Here is a 21,649-nt window from a genome sequence, read left to right as displayed (position 1 = left end):
CCTGGATGATATAATTTTATGGTTATTTAAAATATTTATTCAGTAGAAGAATTGGGAGGTAAAATTAAGACTGCATTCTAGAAAAAAATTCAATTAAAAGGACAACTACACTGGCTAACATTTAATTAATAGGAAGAGTTTCAGGAAGAGTTTGGAATGAATTAATGTGGTGCCAGTCACTTGTATAATCTAGCTTTTAAATTCTGTGACATTGGGGAATATGTTGGTCTTATTACATCATAGATTCTCATTGTATCAAAGATGAAAAACAAGCAAATTTTAAAACAAGACAGCTAATTAAACAGAAATAGCATAACGTTAGATGACTCAGTGGGGGTAGTATTTTAGTGGTTCCAATAGTGTAAACCACCAAATAGTGATTCAGTTAACTGTGATGTGACTATATTGAGAAAGGGGAAGAAGGAAGAATGCTGTAACTTACATCACCTGTAGCAGGAAGTCAGTATTAACACTTAAAAAGCATTAATGGGAAAAGACCACAAACAAGAGCACACTAAAGTCACCAGCACAACTATGTTCATCGCGGCACAATTTGTTATAGCTAAAATATGGAACCAACCCAGATGCCCCTCAGTAGACAAATGGATTAGGAAAGTGTGGTACATATACACAATGGAGTTTTATTCCTCTATCAGAAAGAATGACATTGCCCCATTCGTAAGGAAATGGAAGGACTTGGAAAAAATTATACTAAGTGAAGTGAGCCAGACCCAAAGAAACATGGACTCTATGGTCTCCCTCATAGGGAATAATTAGCACAGGTTTAGGCTAGTCACAGCAGAGGATCACAAGAGCCCAATAGCTATGCCCTTATGAACACATAAGATGATGCTAAGTGAAATGAACTCCATGTTATGGAAATGACTGTTATATCACTGTTGTAATTACTTTCAACATGCCATGTGAAACCGTAGCTTCTATCGCTGATGATCCTCTTGTATCCCCTTCCTGTGGTTGTACCTTCACTATCACTGTATCTTATTTGAGTACATTGGAAACTATCTACTGGTATTAGAACTAGGAAAGTGAAAGGGAATACCAAACTCGAGACACACAGGATAAAAAGACAAACTACTACAAAAGCAATACTTGCAAAACTGTTTGGTATAAACCAACTGAACAATTCATGGGGGGAGAGGGGAAGGGAGAGGGGGAGGGGGGAATGAGGAAAGAGGTAACAAACAGTACAAGAAATGTATCCAATGCCTAACGTATGAAACTGTAACCTCTCTGTACATCACTTTGACAATAAAAAAAAGCATTAATGGGCATGTTATGTAGAAATACTTGAAAGTGATTGCTACAGTCAGGCGAGGGAGGAGTTCACTTTCCTTCACTTACTATATGCCCTATGGAGCTAGTTTTAAGCTATATTGTTATGCTATTTTGATAAAAAGAAAAATATAAGAAATTTAATACTGTTGTGCTACATACTTCTCTACCTTAAGGCCAGGTGTCACCAGAATATGGCCACCACTCTCTAGGAAACTCTTTATCTGGGATAGTTCTCCTTTTTGGCTGCTTCTGTTGCAATAGGCACCTCTTCTGAATTATGGTTTGAATATGAAAAATCCCTGATAAGTTCATGTATTGAATGCCTTGGTCCCTGGAAAGATGGTACTATTTTTGTTTTGTTTTGTAAACTTCAGGATGTGGGCCTGTTTGGAGGACATAGGTCACAAGCAGCATGCCTGGAAGGTTACCTGGTCCTTAGTCCCTTCCTCATTCCCTGCTTCTTGTTCTCTATTAGGTGAACAGCCTCCTCCTCTTCTACATGTTCCTGCTGCTATAATGTTCTACCAAAGCACTTGTAGCCAAGAAACCATGGACTGAATCCTGTGAAATGGTGAGCCAAAATGAATCTTTCCTCTTTTAGTTGTTCTTTCAGTTATTTTTGGTCATAGTTACATGAAAGTAACAAACAGAGAACATTGGTACCAGAGAAGAAGAGTTATTGCTGAGACTGAATCTGACTACATGGGTCTTAGGCCTTTGGGAAGCAGACAAGAGAAGGCTTGAATATCAGTATTTCTTTTTTTTTTTTTCAAATTTTTATCATCAAACTTATGTACAGAGAGGTTACAGTTTCATACGTTAGGCATTGGATACATTTCTTGTACTGTTTGTTACCTTGTCCCTCATACCCCCCACCCTCCTCCCCCTTTCCCTTTCCCCCCATGGAGTGTTCAGGTCACTTACACCAAACAGTTTTGCAAGTATTGCTTTTGTAGTTGTTTGTCTTTTTTAACCTGTGTCTCTCGATTTTGGTATTCCCTTTCAATTTCCTAGTTCTAATACCAGTATACATGGTTTCCAATATACTCAGATAAGATTACAGAGATAGTGTAGGTACAACCACAGGAAGGTGATACAAGAACATCATCAATAATAGAAGCTACAGATATACATGGGACGTTGAAAGTAGTTACAACTGTGATATAGTTAACTTTTTTTTTTCCCTTTGGCTAGTCCTGGGCTTGGACTCAGGGCCTGAGCACTGTCCTTGGCTTCTTTTTGCTCAAGGCTAGCACTCTGCCACTTGAGCCACAGCGCCACTTCTGGCCGTTTTCTATGTATGTGGTGCTGGGGAATCGAACCCAGGGCTTCACGTATACGAGCAAGCTCTCTTGCCACTAGGCCATATTCCCTGCCCTGAATATCAGTATTTCTTAATGAGTGATTCTGATTGGAGTTCAGAAGATGAGAACACCAACAGTAAAGGCCAGGCTTGTGAAAGTCGAGATGGAAATGAAGACTCTATTGGGAATTGGGCCAGAGGCAATTTCTGTTAAATTCAGACAAATGATTTGTCTGCATTTTGTCTGTGTCCTGAGACTTTGAGTGAGTGAAGTTAAATTTAAAAGCAATAAAGTAATTAATTTGATGGAGGAAATGTCAAGACAATATAGCATACAAGTTGTGGCTTGGTTACTGTTGCGTGCTTTAGTCAGCTTTACAGTGAGATTCAGGAGCAAAAACAAAAGTGGAAAGATTTGCAATATAGGCAGTTGGGCCAGAAAAGGAACTTGCTTAAATTCGGATAGAGGCTGTGGTTCTTTTTGCTGTTATTGTTGATTGTGGGGCTTGTACTCAGGGCCTGGTTGTTGTTCCTGAACTCTTTTGGTTGATTGGAGAGAAAAGTCTTACGGGGACTTCTCTTCCTGGACTGGCTTTGAATCTTGATCCTCAGATCTCAGCCTCCTGAGTAGCTAGGATTACAGATGTGAACCACTGGTGGCCTGCTAGAGTGTTGTTCTTAAAGAGATTCATGCCATTTAAAAATTAAATACTTGGTATTCATAAACTGCTTTGTTAAATGACAACTCCTTTGTACAACTATTTAAAGATAATAAAATATATTCAAAAAATTAAATACTTGGCAGCAAGATAATAGGAAAGATGTTTTGAGGGCATCTCAACAATAATGTGATTCTACCTATTGCAAGATTGATGTTGTGTAAAGGTTTTAATTCAGCAGCCCAGACACTCAGAGGCTGCTACAACTGTGGTCCAATTGGGGGCTGGCTACTACTCGAGCTGGTGGTAGACCTTACTGTTGTCTACATAATTAGGGTTTGTAGGCCTATGCAATAAAAGAATTGTGGGGTCTTGGAAGCTTACACTCAGATTTCAAAGAAAGGCCTGGAAAGCCAGGTAGTGTGTGGTAGGGCCAGAATCTTTGCAGGCAACCCCCCAAGAGTCTGTGTATGAAGCTGTAAGGGTCTAGGTTCAGTTGCAGTGGAGATCTCAGGATATTTGAGATGCTAGGAGTATGAAAAGTTTGCCAAGAAAAGTCAGAATGAACGGGACCAGGCCAAGAGAAAGGCCAAGTGGGCTGCAATCAGCAAGACCACAGTGAAAAGGCTACCTAACTAAGCCTTTTAGGACTCATATCATGAAACCTCATGTCTGGGATGCCAGACATGGTGCTATAGTATTTAATATTAGCCCTTGTGGGTTTTGGTTTTACGTTTGTTACCTTTCCCCTTTTTCTATCCCTATTCTTTTCTCTTAAACTGAGTATGCTTACTCTGTACCATTGTATCTTGAGAGTATGTAACCTGTTTTGAATTTTACAGAGGCTTACATCTAGAGTTTGCATGTCAGAAGTGATTTTGGATTTGTACTTTTCAAATAATTTTGTAACTGTTAATCATTTGGGGACCTCTGAAAGAGACTAAATGTATTTGGCATTTTGAGATAACCATGAAACTTTGGTGATGAGGTGTAGAACTTTGTTTTGAATGTGCAATATTCCTTACGGACTAATTATTGAATACTTTGGCTCTAGCTAATGACACTGTTTTGCAAAGTTCTCGAAGCTTTAAGATGTGGGTCTAGTTGCAGTAAGTAGGTCACAGGGATATCCCTTTGAAGGTTTTATCTTGCTCCCTGCTTCTAGTCCTTTATTAGGTGTCTACTTAAACACTTGGGACCAAAGGACCATGGACTGAACTTTCAGTTCAGGGACTAAGAGGAAATCTCTGTCTGGCTGTCTCTCTCTCTCATTTTTTTTGTCTAAATTAAAACTCATATTGATTATTGCAGTTCCAATCTAGCACTCTAGCCTTCATTCTAGGTTTTCTGTGTTTGTTGGTACTGGGCCTTGAACTCAGGGCCTGGGCACTGACCCTTAGCTTTTTCAATCATGTCTGGCATTCTACCACTTGAGCCATAACTCCACTTCCTAGATTCTCTGTATTTTTGTTCCCATCGCTAACAGTGTACTTCTCTACAGTATTGTTTTGTATCCCTAGTATAATGCCCAAGCTTTGGCATTAGCTGATAAATGTATGCTTTAGGTACTTGAATAGATGAGTAAATAAATAATAAATAATTATGGTTCTATATATTTATTTCAGTGACTGATCAATGCTTGATGTGAAGTAGATGATGAATTAAATTTGGGTCAACAAATAATTCTCATTAATAACTTCATTTTTTACTTTTGTACCATATAAAACCTGACTTTCTATGAATATCCTTGCTTTTTACTCTTTAAAGCTTGAATCTGATAAATTATTTAAATAATACAAACAATCTGGTCTTTTTTCCCTCAATAAGAAAAAGTGATGAATGAAAATAAAATTGTAAGAAAATCAGTTGCTTTGTTTTTACTTAAAAAAAGTAACTGAGATATGCGCAGCACTATTGAAAAGAATTCAGCATTTCTAATTACAAAAATTGTAGCTTGAAGAGTTTGTCTGGCACATTTTTCACATTTGTCAGCTCTAGTGATGTGAAATACGTTCTGCATCTGAATTCTCTTCCCAGGTCTCCTGCTGCCAGACAAAAAGAATTTTCACTTCACTGCTGCTTGTTATTAAGCTGCTATAAACAAGAATGCTTGAAGGGAACTGAGGAGCCAATGCCTAGAAATTTCTGATAACCTTCAGACTCATTCCCAAATGACATTATTAACTCAGTGAGTAATCAGGGGGAAAGCAGTAGGGTTTCAGTCACCTATGCCCTCAAAGGTTATAGATTTACAATTTAGGACAGCCATTAATGGTCATACCTCCTGAAGTAATTTTTTTCCCGTAAACCTTTGGGGAAATGTGGTCTATTTTCCTTTTTCTGATGTAATTAAAACTAATAACCCAGTGCTCATAAATGCTTTATTCCTAGAAATTTGCTTAAAAATGACTCTGCTTTCATTGTTTTGCCTTTTCTATTTGCCAAAATACAGCATTTTCATTGTAACTTCTAGTACTGAATTTATAATGACAATTTTCTCATACTACTAGAAAAGTAGGGAAGGAAATTTTGTATTTGGTAAGGCTTGTCCACAACATTAACTGGAAACTAATTATTTTTTGTTTTAAGGCCTTTTTCTTCCTCCACTGTACTTTCTTTAACCCAGTAAGGAAATGTTTCTTTTAGCTTTTCCTTCCTATACAAATAGGAAAGAATGTATTTTTGAAAAAGAATGAAAATATTAAACCCTTTATAGCCTTTAGTTGTAAAAGCTTTTCCTGTTTAAACCAAAACTAAAATGGCAACTTATACAGTCTTATTTTTCTGTATTAAATTAGAAATCATAGAAATCATATTTTAAGGTTGGGCATTTATAGCCAAAATCCAAAAACTATTGCTTAAAATATTTTTCTGGGCAAAGTATTGTCATATCGTAAGTTCCCTGTTTTGTTCTATCTCAATATTAATTGTTTGAGCATTAGCCTCTTATTATTGAATTTTACACACACACGGTTCTAAAATGCCTTTTTACTTTTAGGTACAGTTAGATTTATTTTCTTTTTAAATGTTCAGTTAGTCCCTGTTGGGTTTTATGACAGTGCAGTATCATCTTGGGGCGGGGGGGGCGCAGGCACCCCAGGAACACAGTCTAGATAAGGACTGGTGAAAGTTAACTAAGTGAAAGGGAGCTCTGATCACTTAGGGGTCACTGAAGTTCATTGTTGACTTCATTCTGTGCCTGTGCTTTTCCCTTTTGACAAAAAGGATGAATGCAGGAGGTAAGCAGAGGAGACAGATGTTCTTCCTCCATGTGTCCTTTGGGCCCCAGCAGGTGCCATTTCTCTTCCTCACTCCCTTGGTCCTGGCCCTCCCCTCTGCTGAGGCTGCTTTTGTTTTCAATTTATTTTATTTAATTTATTGTTATTGTAGAATTAATATACAGAGGGGTTACAGTTACCTGAATCAGTTAATGAGTAATGAGTACAATTCTTTTTGAACCATGTCTCCTCTTCCATCGCTCTCTCCCATTTTTTTCCTCCTTTCCCCACCCACAAGATATACAGTTCATTCTCCATGTAGTGTCTAGTGAGTACCACTGTTGTATTTGTTCATCCATGTTCCACCTTTTCTGTGCCTTCCCTTACCCTCCTAAATACAAAGTAACAAGACAAAAGGAAAACAAATTCTTCAAAGAAATAGAGAAAGCAATCTAACAATTCATATGAAATTATAGAAGACCCGAGATAGCAAAAACAATCTTTAGCAGGAAGAACAGTGCTGGAGGAATATCAATACTAAACTCCAAGCTTTATTAGTAAAGCCATAGTAATAAAAATAGCTTGGTACTGGCCTAAGAATAGGCCCGAGGACCAGTGGAATAGAATATAAGACCCAGAAATAAGCCCACAAACATATAACCACCTAATATTTGACAAGAGAGCTTAAAAACACAGGTTGGAAGAAAGACAGCCTCTTCAACAAATGGTGTTGGCAAATTTGGCTATGTACAGAAAACTGAAGCTAGATAACTCTTATATCACCCTGTACCAGAATCAACTCTAAATGGATCAAAGACCTCAATGTAAGGCCAGATACTGTGAGGAAAAAAAATTTTTAACAGGTGAATTGGAACTCAGAAGTATGATCAGTACATAGTATTCTTGGGGTAGTTTCAATCCTCTTTATGTATTTTTAAGGTAAAGATTGGGTGAACTCAAATACAAGTATGTTTTACTATTATTTATGAACTCAAAGTAGCTATGAACATTAAATATTATTGCTGTTCATTTCTATGAACTTCCAGCTTATTAAGTGTCTTTGTTGAAGTATAAGGTAATGTCCTTTTTAATCTTTAAGAATGTAGAAGAGTATTTATAAAGAATGACATATATGAATCATTTAAGAGATGCATAGTTGGGCTGGGGATATAGCCTAGTGGCAAGAGTGCCTGCCTCGGATACACGAGGCCCTAGGTTCGATTCCCCAGCACCACATATACAGAAAACGGCCAGAAGCGGCGCTGTGGCTCAAGTGGCAGAGTGCTAGCCTTGAGCGGGAAGAAGCCAGGGACAGTGCTCAGGCCCTGAGTCCAAGGCCCAGGACTGGCCAAAAAAAAAAAAAAAAAAAAAAAAAAAAAGATGCATAGTAAAATTAAACTAATCTACCCCAATTTTGTGGAGGGCTAGCTTGAATTTGAAAGTATTCTGAGAGGCAGAGCCATAATACCAGAGCATAGACCAGGGTGTTGTATTCCTTTTTCACAACTGCATCCATAATACAAAGCACAACCTTAGATGGCACACTTTAGATACTCCGTGAAGATTCACTCACTGAATGAATCTTCAAATATCTTGGTTTATTTCTTAATTTTACAGATGAAAAAACAATGTAGAGACTGAAGGCTAAGGCATAAATAAGAAGAACTCAAATTATAACCATTCAGTACTTTCTATATTTTAAAAATAAATTTTATGGGCTGGGGATATAGCCTAGTGGCAAGAGTGCCTGCCTCGGATACACGAGGCCCTAGGTTCGATTCCCCAGCACCACATATACAGAAAACGGCCAGAAGCGGCACTGTGGCTCAAGTGGCGGAGTGCTAGCCTTGAGCAAAAAGAAGCCAGGGACAGTGCTCAGGCCCTGAGTCCAAGGCCCAGGACTGGCCAAAAAAAAAATAAAATAAAAAAATAAATTTTATAATTTTCAAGCTATGTAATAATTGAAACTTAAGCCAAATACAGTAGATTAAAAAAACACACTGCTTCAGTGAATTACCATTATAGTTATGATTAATACATTCTTTGTCTATAAATAGGCAATTGTGATGTTCTTATGGAAGTAAACAGTTTGATTTCTTGAGTTTTAAAGGATTCTTTTCTATTGTTAGTCCTGTTTGTTAGTAAATCCTTTATACAAGCTAAACAAAGGCTCTTCTAATAAACTTCCCCTCCATGGACTATTATGAAGTGGGCATTTGTTGAAGAATACATTGTCATTGACTTCAGTGCAAAGGGACTTTAGAATTGATCTGCTTCAAACAATTATTTAGAAGAGGAAATGGACCTCTAAGCAGTTAAGTTACTTATCAATGTCACATCAATAGGTAGTGACGATGCTAGATATAGAGCCTGGATTTTATAGTTCTCTCTCCAGTATATCCATGTTGTAAATAATTGTCTTCTAACTGCCATGTTATATAAATAGTCAAGATTTTGGTGCAGATTTTTCTAGGCAATGATATATGTTAAAATATTGGACAGTCTTCATGTCAAACATTAAATTAACCTTTGTGGTTATTGTGTTCAGGCAAAGTGCCTGTTATAGAGGGAGACAATAAGTGGAGAATTCAAAAGAAAAGGGGAATTTGGGGGAGCCAGAGTTCAAGCCAAACAATCAGGAAGGATAAGAATCTCTGTCAAGAGCAGAGAAAATGATTTGGGGGAAAATAAATTATGGTATATCGTATTGTATAATGCTTTCATAAATATTAAGAACTATAACTACTGTACTAAGCTCTGTAACTACTGATTTAAAGGCAATGCCATGACAGAAGTGAACAGTTTTCAGAGTAATGTGTGTTATCTTTTGAAAAATATAGTTATGCATATATATGCATATACAGGTATTTCTATGTATATCTTTGTAGATGCTATATTTGTATCTCTTTGATTGAGTCACTCTTGAGCCATCAATAACTTCAAATAAGTGTAAATGTTCTTGTAATTTTCCAGCATCAAAGATGCCTCTAGTTCTAATGGGTTGTTTGTCTTAAGTCACAGTTACTAATAAAAGAAAAATATTTTTGGCTGTAAATATTTACCAAGAGCATGCTAATCATAGGCTTAATGTGGCACAGACAAAGCTATTCTTCATAGGAAAGTTAAAACTAGGCAGTTTAAAAGCTGAAAAATAACCTGTAGCAATTTGAGTGTTTGAGAAAACAAAATAGTACTCTTTTTTGGTTAAGGGATATGTGTAATAATTATTAGCACCTCCTAGCCTGTTACTTTTTTTTTTTCATTTGCAGTAGTACCGAATTCATATTTCTAGTTTGTAACCAAGCTCCTCAGTCCAAGCACTGCTTTTCAACAAAGGAATACTTTCACTCTGTGGCATAAAATTTTCTGAAACCATGATGAGTGTCTAATGTAAAAGCTCATAATAATTTTAAGATTAGTGGATTCAGGCTACCGAAGAACAAACTAAATTATACTTAATGAAATAGTTGTAATGAATATTAGAAGGATTTTATTTTCTTCTTAATTTCTTCCAGGTTTGTAAATGAGACCATTAATCCTTTGTGAAGAATTCTCTCTACCCCTTTTACTTAGTACTAGTATAAAGCTCTATAAGTGAAAATTAGATGAATATCAGGTCAGGGGAAACTTACTTTGGTTTACTGCTTTTGTGGTACTGAGAAATGGAGGAGAAAAATATAAGATAATTCTGGGCTTGTAATGTAGTTGGCCACTTAGTTTGGTAGGTAGAGCTTTATATTTATAGAGGACCTTAAATTCAGATTTTCAAATATCCCCAAGTAAGATGGTGTCTTTTTTTTTTTTTAAAGATATTAAACTATAAAATAAGCAGGAACCAGTGGCTCAGCTGCAATCCTAGCTATTCAAGAGGCTGAGATGTGAGGATCATACATAGTTCATATTTGGCCTAGGCAGAAAAGTTTGTGAGATTTCTTTTTATAAAAATGGTTTTTGTGTAGTTGATGTACTGAGAGGTTATAGTTACATTGATCAGGTACAATCAGCACAACTTTTTTTTTTCTTTCTAGTCCTGAGGCTTGAATACAGGGTGTGGGCTCTGTTCCTGAGCCTCTCTGTGCTCAAGGCTGGCTCTCTACCACTTGAGCCACAGCTTTGGCTTTTTCTGTTTATGTGGTGCTGAGGAATGGAACCCAGAGCTTCATGCATGCTAGGCAAGCACTAAGCCCCATTCCCAGTCCAGTACAATTCTTTCTGAACCATTTTTTCCCCATTTGTTGCTTTCCCAATCTTTCCTTCTTATCCCCATCCATAATCTTATGGATTTATTTTCTACATAGTGTCTGGTGAGTATCACTGTTGTGCTAGAGATTCTTATCTCCCATTAACCAGCAAAACTCCAGAGGTGGAGCTGTGGCTCGTGAGGTAGAATGCCAACCTTGAGCAAAAAAGGTAAGGGACAGTGCCCAGGCCTTGTATTCAAGCCCCAGTACCAATACAGACACACCCACCCCTATACAAAATATACCTTGAACTATTTACATCTTTCTCCTTCAGTTTTCTTAGGGTCTCTGTGTAGCCCAGGCTATTTTTGAACTATCTGTGTAGCATAAGGCTAACTCTTGGTCCTCTCTGTTCCCTGCCCTTTGTGTACTCCCCCCCCCCCATCCTCCACATCCCATCCCATGAATTACCTCAGCTCCTGAGGTAATTTCTTTTTTTTGGGGGGGGGGGGGGCTGGGTCCTGGGGATCAAACCCCGGGCCTTGTGTATGCTGGGTAAGTACTCTACTACTGGGCTACACCTCCAGTCCTATAAATTATTTTAATTCTGTACATTCTCTCTCTCCTCCTCTGTCTCCTATATACTGAGAGTCTATGAAGTAGCTGGTGCCTTTTTTGACCTCTGACAGGCAAAGAAAATTTTAAGTAGAGATAGCATCAGAAAACATTTGTTAGATACCTGTTATAAATTAAAAGAGTTCTTGACTCTTGATATTGTATTTTTAGGTTTGTATATGGCTTGAAAGTTTTCCCAGCAGAAAAAAAAGAACAACAAAAAAACACGTGAAAACAGCCAGGAAAATTCTGGAAAGGAGAGTTAAGAGACATCTGAGTTTATCAGATAGAAATATGGGGTGTTAACAGTATCTACCTCTTAGCTTGTCATGAAGATTAAAAGTTATTATGTATTAAAATTCTCAGTGTCTGGCACAGAATAAACATTTAATACAGTTCTAACTGCTGTTCTTACTTCCCTGGTATGGATATTCATAAACACTGCATGTGGAAAGGTCTGGCAGTTGTGTATCATATCATGATGGGGTAAGGAGAGTGATTCAGCTCCTAGAGTATAAACTGTTGTATTTTTAATATGTAGATCAGAACAAAGCTTGAACAACATCATTTTGGTGAACAATTGTGCATTTTTTATGTACATAGTCTCTTCCTAGCAGTTCCTTTTTAGTGAAATAAATAGGAATAATCTCTACCTATATACAAGAGACTTAGGTCAAAAAGTTCATTAACATTTTGGCTCACACTTGTTATCCTAAGTACTTGGAAGACTGAGAACTAGAAAAGTGTTTGCTTCTTGAGATCCCTTCTTAAGCCATAGCTGGGCACAGTAGCTTGAGTCTGCTATCCTAAATCACCTAGCAGGCTGAGTGAGATTGGGAGGATTCTGGTTTCAGGACATCCAAAACAGAAAATTCTGCAAGATTCCCATCTCACTGTAGGGAAACTGGATCCCATGGCACACTTGTAATTTCAGTAATGACTATGGGATTTTTAGTGAAGTCTACAAAGTAGTCACATTGTATCCCAGACACTTGTCATCCCTATACAGGAAGTGAGAACCTATCCTAAAAATACTCAGTGATAAACATGGCGAAAGCTGTGTCTCAGCAGTCTCATGCCGGCCTAGTAAGCTGGCTTGTGTTAAAACACCCAGAACTGTCCCCTCCTCCCCCCCCAAAAGTGAAAAAAATTAATGAATTTCAGTCTCAAAACAGCATTTAGCTAGAAACAAGTTGAAGAATGATAGATAGGATCTGAATAGTATTCATATAGAGTTTGAAAACATGCAAAATGGAACATGCATTGTTTATGGCTATGCATGTACTAATTGTGTAAGACATGCACAGGAATGAAAACCTCAGGCTTGAGATAGCAATTATCTCTTTGGAAAGAGGAAAGAATAGGATCCCAGAATGTTCCACAGTGTACTTCATTCTATTTAATTTATTTATTTATTTATTTATTTATTTATTTATTTATTTATTATTATTATTATTATTATTATTATTATTATTATTTTTTTGCCAGTCCTGGGCCTTGGACTCAGGGCCTGAGCACTGTCCCTGGCTTCTTTTTGCTCAAGGCTAGCACTCTGCCACTCGAGTCACAGCGCCACTTCTGGCCATTTTCTGTATATGTGGTGCTGGGGAATCGAACCCAGGGCTTCAAGTATACGAGGCAAGCGCTCTTGCCACTAGGCCATATCCCCAGCCCCTATTTAATGTTTTTATTAAAAGATGATAAAATTTTATTAAACTGGGAGTCAAATACATGGATTTTCATATTTGTCTCTTCTTTTCCTCCCTCCCTTCCTTTCTTCTCCCTTTCCCTCCTGCCTTCCCTCCCCTTCTCTTCCTTCCCATGCCCTTCTCTCTACTTTCCCCTCCCTTCCCCTCTCTTTTCCTCTCCTCCCTTCTTCTTTTTTCGTGTGTTGGTCCTAGGGCTTGAACTCGGGGCCTGAGCACTGTCCATGAGCTTTTTTTTGCTCCAGGGTAGTGCAGGGCTGGATTCAGACTATGATTCTAAGATCTCAGCCTCCTGGGGATCTAGGATTACAGGTATGAGCCACCAGTGCTCAGCTCATCTCTTTATTTCTTCTTACATTTGAAGAATTATAAGTAGATTAAGATAGATATGTGAAACTGGTGCTAATGCTTTATGCCAGGGTCCTAGTGACTCAAGAGGCTAAGATTGGGTAATTGAGTTGAGACTAGCCCAGGTAGAAAGTTTGTAAGACCCACATCTCAACTAATAGCTATGAGGTATCAACTAACTTAAACAGCCTATTGATGACTGTGATTTGAAATTAGCTTTGTTATAATCAAGTTAATTAGCATTTATTATTACTGTTTTTTAAGTTGTCCATGCTTTTTGGTTAATCATTTCTAATCATCAGTATTTGGTTTGATATTTAGTTTGGCTCCAGGGAGCTTTGTGACTTATCTTTTGCTCATAGGCATTTTCCTGCAGAAAGAGGCTAGGAAGGGTGATAGGGGCCTTCTGGGAGCAGCTGTGCTTGAAGACTAACTTTAAGGTGAACCATGTGCTGTTTTCTGCCCAAGTGCTAGGATCATCTGCCACACTATAGATACAGTACCCTACAGTGTTAGGGCAATCTGGCTTAGCTATTTAAGGAACTAGAGTAAAGTTGTTATTTTTCATCTTCTTTTTCCACATAAATTACTTTGTGTTGCTTAAACATCGATAAGCATATCTGTTATCTGTTTGTCATACCTGAGTATGTCTAGCTTTTGCTGTTAGAGGGGGTCGAGTTCTATGGTACGGAGGAGATGGTAAAGATAAGATAAATGAATCTTGCTTGTTTAGAGCAACCTCAATATGATGGTAAAGGATTGGTAAAGTAATTTTGGAAATTATATCAATAGTATTTGTATGTTATAGAATCTTTAATTTGAATAAATATAATTGTACTTCTATCTTGGTAGATTAAAGAATATATTTTAAGTAAAAAACACAATATGTACACAAGATATATGCGGGCACTGTACTTTAAGACCATGAGTGATTGTTCATTCAGGGTTTCTGATTGCCTATGTGGTCCAGTTTCTCATCAGTGTGCACGAACTTTTGTACTCCAAAAGTAAGAGAGCATTATTTACTTACAGTCTTGTCTATAATGACACTTCAGTGCTATGGAATGTGGTCTGTCTAGGCCTTTGTAGCAGGTTTCTTTTCTGTGAAGAGGCTGTTTAGCACAAGAGAGAACTTGGGTGGTTTTTTGGTTATTGTTGTTTGTTTTTTGTTTCTATTTTATGAGAGAGGGCAACTTCTATGGAGAGAGAAGACTACATGTAACTTCCTGGATAGTCATCTTAAAATACAATATCTGGCTTGGTGCTGGTGGCTCACTCCTGTAATTTTAGCTATTCAATAGGCTGAGATCTGAGAAACGTGTTTCAAAACCAGCACATACAGAGAAGTCTGTGAAACTCTTATCTCCAATTAAAAACCAAAGAGCCAGAGCAGAGCTGCTGCTCAAGTGGTAGAGCACAGCCTTGGCCACAATAACTCAGGGACACCTGTCCAGCCCTGAATTCAATCCCTAAGACCAGTAGTAGCCAACCAATTAACCAAACAGTGTGTGAAAGTGTTTTAGGAAAATGTTCTACATGCAGGAAAATAAGTATTGCCTTGTTTGACTTTGAGAAAAAGTTTCAGGCTGCTATTTATCACTAAGACAGAATTTGTCAGTATTCTCTAGGGTTGTTAATGAAGTAGCATTTTAGTTCTGATGTTAAAGGATATTTCAGAAAAATACTTATTTTCCCATCTTTACCACAGTTCTCTTTATAATGTCAAGTAAGAGCCGTGCTTGTAGCTTCCTAGCAATTTTATTAGCAAAAGCCTATTGGTATTAGGCATAGTTTGTGATTACAAAATTAGCACCTTATTTTCAATTGTTAGGATTTCTTGAAAAATTTTATAGACTAGATATAGTTTTGACTTAAAGGAAATAGTGCCTTAATAATCTTAAACTGTACATTTTGGAGAAGACATAAAATATATTCCTACTTTTAAATCAGTAGAATAGTATAAATTATCAAATAAATGCCTCGTGTGTTTGTGTACACATAACTGAAGAATATTGAATTACATCAAAACATTTACATGACATTTGATAGGATTGGACCAGCAAAAGGGAAATTTTGAGACAGAGCATGTTATGGACTTTAAAAATTGATATTTTCAAAAATAATGCTTTTTTTCTATGGAATTAGAATTTTGACAAATCATGAAAAAAAAAAAAACACTCCCTGAATATACAGTGCAATATCTGATTCCTATCTGAGATGGATATAGAGACTGTAGGTTTTCTTTTCTTTTTTCCATTACATCTGTTTACCATATGGTATTTAGATTGTTAGACAATCCAAAATACAATAGTTATATATCACAAAGAGTAATCCTCTTATGCTTCAGTAATTTTGTCTCATCTTTAAAGATTTATCCTCTCAATTTGATTCCTGGCAGGCATGAGAATTTTGGTTGACTGGGCTATTCCAGTCATCTCCACTACAAAGGAATCGTTTCACATTCTATTTCAGTAATCTGGGAATGGCAAATATTTAGAAGAAGTCCAATACAATGGCTGAAAAAAGAAGGAAATGAAAGCTTGATGGGTTCTTCTCTTATCTGCGTTAGACTTGAAAGTACCTTTGTCTTGGGAGAGAAGAAGAAACTGCAAATTTTGCAAGTAAGTTAAATTCTTTTCATTATAACTTTATGAATGAATAGAGAAGACTGTTCTCTGTATGTTTCCTTTATTCCCACTTTTGGAGTATCTTTAGGCCACTGTTTTGTATGTTTTAGGTTATATCCTAGTTCTCTGATCTGGTTTTCCATGGAATTTGACAGAACAAAGAAAGCATTTCATTATGGAGTCCAATACATCCCTTATATTCTTATGACAGGCTAAATCCATTGGAACAATGATGACAATAATTAAATACATTAATTTTTTATGTAAGTGTCTAAAATAATACAGTGAAATAATAGAGACACTAAGGAGGAAAATTTTTGCAACATAATTTTTTTTAGAAAGAACATTATGTTCTAATGAAATATCTTGAGTATGACTAGACCATCCTTTCCTATATAGTAAAGGATTTTATAGGCTAATACCAGCAATTAAAGAAATACTAGTTAAAAGGAAAATGTGGTACATATACACAATGGAATTTTATGCCTCTATCAGAAAGAATGACATTGCCCCATTTGTAAGGAAATGGAAGGACTTGGAAAAAATTATACTAAGTGAAGTGAGCCAGACCCAAAGAAACATGGACTCTATGGTCTCCCTTATTGGGAATAATTAGCACAGGATTAGGCAAGCCACAGCAGAGGATCACAAGAGCCCAATAGCTATACCCTATGAACACATAAGATGATGCTAAGTGAAATGAACTCCATTTTATGGAAATGATTGTTATATCACAGTTGTAACTACTTTCAACATCCCATGTGTATCTGTAGTTTATACTGTTGATGATGTTCTTGTATCACCTTCTTGGATTGTACCTACACTATCTCTGTAATCTTATCTGAGTATATTGGAAACAGTGTATACTGGTATTAGAATTAGGAAATTGAGAGGGAATACCAAAATTAAGAGACAAAGGGTAAATTAAGAGAAACAACAACAAAAAAGCAATACTTGCAAAACTGTATGGTGTAAGCGAACTGAACACCTCAGGGGGGGAAAGGAGGAGGGGGAAGGGGAATATGAGGGACAAGGTAACAAAGAGTACAAGAAATGTATCCAATGCCTAACGTATGAAACTGTAACCTCTATGTACATCAGTTTTATAATAAAAAATTTTAAAAAAAGAAATACTAGTTAAAATAAGTAGGAGAGTAATTTCACATCTTTTAATCTTGGTGTGTGTGTGTGTGTGTGTGTGTGTGTGTGTGTGTTTTAAAGATTACAAGGCCCACTATTTGTCTGGATGTTGGGTTTGGAGGGTAGTCAGATAATGTAATTTAAGTACCCTAAAAACATCAGTACCCTTTGGTTCAGTAATTCCAAGCATGAAAATTTATCCTAATAAAATAGTTTAGAAGCATCAACACTATAAATGTACATTTGTGCAAACTTTTTAATAGATTACTTTTATGAGTTCCAGCATTTTCAAAATAAAGAACATACATTGTGATTGTTATTGTTTTGGGTGCCAGTCATGGGCTTGAACTTAAGGCCTGTGTGCAGACCTTGAGCTTTTTTGCTCAAGGTTAATGCTCTGCTACTTGAATCACCACCAGTACTACCAACACCAACAATATCAGCAAAAAGACCCATGTTTCCACTTCCTGAAGTATTTTAAATGTTCAGAGAAGTTAAACTTTTGGATTTCTCCCCTAAGGGTATCCTCCTTTAGTCTGACTGTGTGTGAATACCTAGAGTTGTGTATAGGTTGTCATGTCCAGTTATGTTTTAGATCTAGCTTCCACATATGAGAGAAAATATGTACACTTTGATTCTCTAGGCTCACTGTACCTTACCCAGCATATGTTTAGGTCCATCCATTCTCTGCAAATGACATAATCTATTTTTCTAATGTTGTTTGAATTCTTGATAATGGCCAATCCAACTTGAGAGAGATGGAATCTCAAAGTTGTTTGCTTTGCATTTCTTTTATGGCTAAGGGTATTGAGTATTTTCTCATATATTTATTTGCCATTCTTACTTCTGAGAAGTCTCTTTTAAGCTCCTTTGCTCATTTAGTGATTAGTTTATTAGCTTTGGGAGGGGTTATTTTCTTGAGCTGCTTGTATATTTTAGGTATTTGGCCTTTGTAAGATGTATTGTTGATAAAGATCTCCAGTCTGTTGGCTGCTGTTTAATAAATATGTACTTTGCTGTGCAGAAACTTTTTATTTTGATGTAATCCTGTTTGTCAGATCTCTTTCTTATATGCTATGCCCCTGGAACTCTTTTTAAAAAGTTCCTACCTATGCCTATAAGTTCTAATATTTCTCTTCCATCTTACAGTGGAGAAACATTACATTTATGAGTTCCTATCTTTTTCAAAATAATTGTCATACCTTTTTTTTTTAGTGCCAGTCCTGGGGTTAAACTCAGATTCTGGGCCTAGAGTTTAGAATTCCTAGGTACTAGACATCTATGATATATGGACCAACATATATACATTGAGATAAATGGTTTTCAGTTATAATTTTTCTGGGGATGTTGTTCATAAAACAGACTGAGTCAGTAGATTTGAAGTGGGCCCTGAGAACAAACATTACAGCAAAGCCCAGCAGCTGTAGCTGGTTGTAGACTACACTTTAATAGGACTTTATTGAATGGACTTTGGAATCACATTATCTAGCTTTGGATCCAGTTCTTCTACTTTATGAGATGTGTGACTATAATTAATGAGTAATGCTGCTTAATATTGATATTGTATTCATAGCACTTAAGGCATTTTATTTGGTTTTTTGAAAATAGCTATTATAAAGGTGATGGACAGAGAAGGTACTGTTTCACAAAATAGGTAATGAGTATATTTCTTTTTGGACAGTGTCACCCCTTCTCTCTCTCAGTCTTCCCTCCCATCCCAGCCCACAAGTTGTGTAGTTCATTCTCAACAAAATGTCTACTGACTACTACTGCTGCAAAGACATTTTAAATTGCCACTCAGTATGTGACATGAACTTGTAATAAATAATTGATGGGTAGAATTGAAAACCAAATGTCATAATTTAGTAAAGCAGCTAAAATATACCTTTTCTATTTGGATTAATGTGTTATTCGTGTGTTTTTTTTTTCTCCCAGTGTTTGACAGCTGCTAAAACTAATTACTTAAACTGAAATTAGAGCCAAACTTTCAAACCACTCTAACACTAAGGGTTAAGTCAAGAACCCCATGCCTACCCATGCTGAAAAAGATCAGTATTAGCTAGCTTTTCTTAGCAGTGACAAAATACCCGACAACTTAAAAGAGTAAAGATTTATTTTGACTCAGAAGTCTCAATTCATGGTCACTTGGCTCTTGTCAGTTCACATTCACTTGGTTCTGTTGCTTCTGGGCCAGTTGTGAGGCAGAGGGCATCGTAGCATAACAGCATGGTAGAGGAGAGCTGCTTACCTCTTGCCCAATAGGAGGCAGAGAGAAGAGGAGGAAACAGAACAAGGTATGCCCTGAAAGAATGCACTTTTTGAGTGACCTGTTTTCTACAGCCAGTCCCACCTTCTAATAACCAATGCAGTGCTAAACTCATCAATACATTAATCCATTGTTGAAGTTGGCATCCTCATTACCTCTCAATAGCACCGTCAACTGGGGATCAGTTGTTCAACATAGGAGCTTGGTGGTGGAGAACATTTCATAGCCAAATCCTGACAAACTCAAAATGTATTTTCAGCTAAAGTTCTACTGGCTGAGTGAAGACAGAGTCTTCAGTCTCCCTGGTAAATAATACCTGCATTTCTTCCTTAAGGAGGATTAACTTGGTATAGAAGACAACTGAACACAAATGTATCTGGCTTGGAGCCAGCTCTTTGAAGTAGCTTGACTTGCATAGGCTAACCCTGTCAATTCCAAAGGTATAGGAAGATGTAGAGGACTTTGATGTCAGAACTGTTGAGAGATATTGTCTTCTGTTGTATTTCCTTTGAAGAATGATTCAAGGCAATCTTCACTTACAGAGGGCCAGTTTTTTTGACCTGGAAAACCTGGAAAGAAAAACCCTTTGCCAAAAGGGAGTTGAAAGTTGCTACAAGTGATTTGAAACATCATGTTTACTTAAAGAGTTTCAAGAGAGAGCATTTGGAGTTAATCTGGTTTACCTAGAGGCAGAGGATTAGTTTGTTCAAAATGATTCCTTATGGGAATTTACAGTCCAGTGGAATGTATCTTCGGGCACTGACATGTTTAACTCTAGACTTTTCTGGGAAGGCAAGTTTATTGATAAATGTACAACTTTACATACCCTTACAGAGAGTAGTTGAGATATTTTTTAAGGCTAGCTAAAGAATACTGGGCGGGGGGAATGTAGGGGGGACGTCATCACAGAAGTTGAAGGTACAGATTCAGAGATAGCAAGTTATCAAGTTTCTTCTCTGATATCAGATTAATGGGAAATTGGAAACTGAAAGCTGGCATGTGTTACCCTCTTACACCTGAAAACATTGCTAGTTAAGACAGGAACATTTTCAACATAGTTGTTTGGATACCTGAAGTACATAAGCCCTTGTTTTCCTGCCTGCTTGTCATCCTTCTGATTGGCTGTTCCTATTGTAGCCAGGATATCTGCATGTTTTTCAGGCCATTGAGATGAAAAAAGCTTGTCAGAGTATTTTCTCTTCAGGGAGAATAGTTTCTTCAATCAGGTAATTCATAAATATAACATTGTTTAAGTGGGTTTTTTTGGGGGGGGTATTTACAATACTGATACTCTTAAGAAAGGTAACACATCATTTGATCTAACTTGGTAATATGGGACAGGTTTGGAGGTCACAAAAGCAGCCCATGGCACTGCTGAACCAGTATCATATGGTTACTTATAGTGAACTGGGTCCATGTTGCTACTCTCCTGGGTCCTTGGCAACAAGTCTCTCAAATATTGACTATAGAACTGAAAGGAATCCACAGGTTTGTGAATTTGAAGAATGGATCTACCTGACTGTTAAGTGACATTTCATACCAGTTGTTCCATTTAAGAAAATAGATTAACTCTGGAATTTCTTGAGGCATCACAACATGGCCCTACTTAAGTTACCCCTGTTCACATCTAAGTGATGGGTGTAAAATGGAAAGGGCCACTGTGAACATTTAATTGTAAATAATGGCATCACATATGAACCATAGGCTGTGTAGTCCCTACATGGATGTGAAGGAGGCAGAGTAAATTTTTAATCAAGTTATTATATACTGAAAAAGCATCGTGTGTGTGTGTGTGTGCGTGTGTGTGTGTGTGCGAGAGAGAGAGTCTACCATTGAGGTCTTTAAAAAAGTCAAACCTTTCATATTTTGTGTAATAAACCAATCTTAAGAAGGAAGAGATTTTTCTAAATTAATATTTTCTTTAGTGTCTTTGTTGAGCTAAAAGGGAAAAAGTTTTGGTAACTTTGTTCTGGAGTAAGGGAAGGCTACAAATAGGTTATATAAAGATGATAAAATTGAAATACCTGCAATAACGGGAGAGGCTCTTTTAAGTGTTGAGTTTTTCAGGATTTTTATCTGAATTTTGATAACAAGCTCTGGTGTACACTAAAGATGAACAGACAAACCAGAAAATATTTAGAAATTCCCTGTGATTCTCCCAAAAACTGGAGAGAAGGAACCACATCTTCCTAAACATTTATATTTATAAATGTCTTTTATCAGAACTACAAAACATTTGATGTTTCACTTTATATTATTTTAGTGACAACCGTATTTTGAGTACCTGGTT

At 36.9% G+C, this 21,649-nt stretch overlaps 1 protein-coding gene across 4 annotated transcripts in view; it reads left to right on the top strand.

Moving 5' to 3' along the window:
- The window catches only part of Disp1 (dispatched RND transporter family member 1), a 150,309-nt gene that overhangs the window by 37,752 nt on the left and 90,908 nt on the right, over nucleotides 1–21,649 (top strand). For 3 of the 4 annotated variants that reach the window (XM_048358153.1, XM_048358150.1, XM_048358154.1), the window contains one exon: nucleotides 1,772–1,867. The gene's annotated coding sequence lies outside the window, so the exon portion shown is untranslated. Of the gene's footprint in view, nucleotides 1–1,771; nucleotides 1,868–5,295; nucleotides 5,447–21,649 lie in introns of all 4 variants that reach the window. The other variant, XM_048358151.1, reaches the window with a different exon arrangement.

The sequence above is a fragment of the Perognathus longimembris genome, chromosome 11 (assembly GCF_023159225.1).
Source record: "Perognathus longimembris pacificus isolate PPM17 chromosome 11, ASM2315922v1, whole genome shotgun sequence".
In the NCBI taxonomy this organism is placed as follows: Eukaryota; Metazoa; Chordata; class Mammalia; order Rodentia; family Heteromyidae; genus Perognathus; species Perognathus longimembris.
This window is presented reverse-complemented; position numbering and strand designations above follow the sequence as displayed.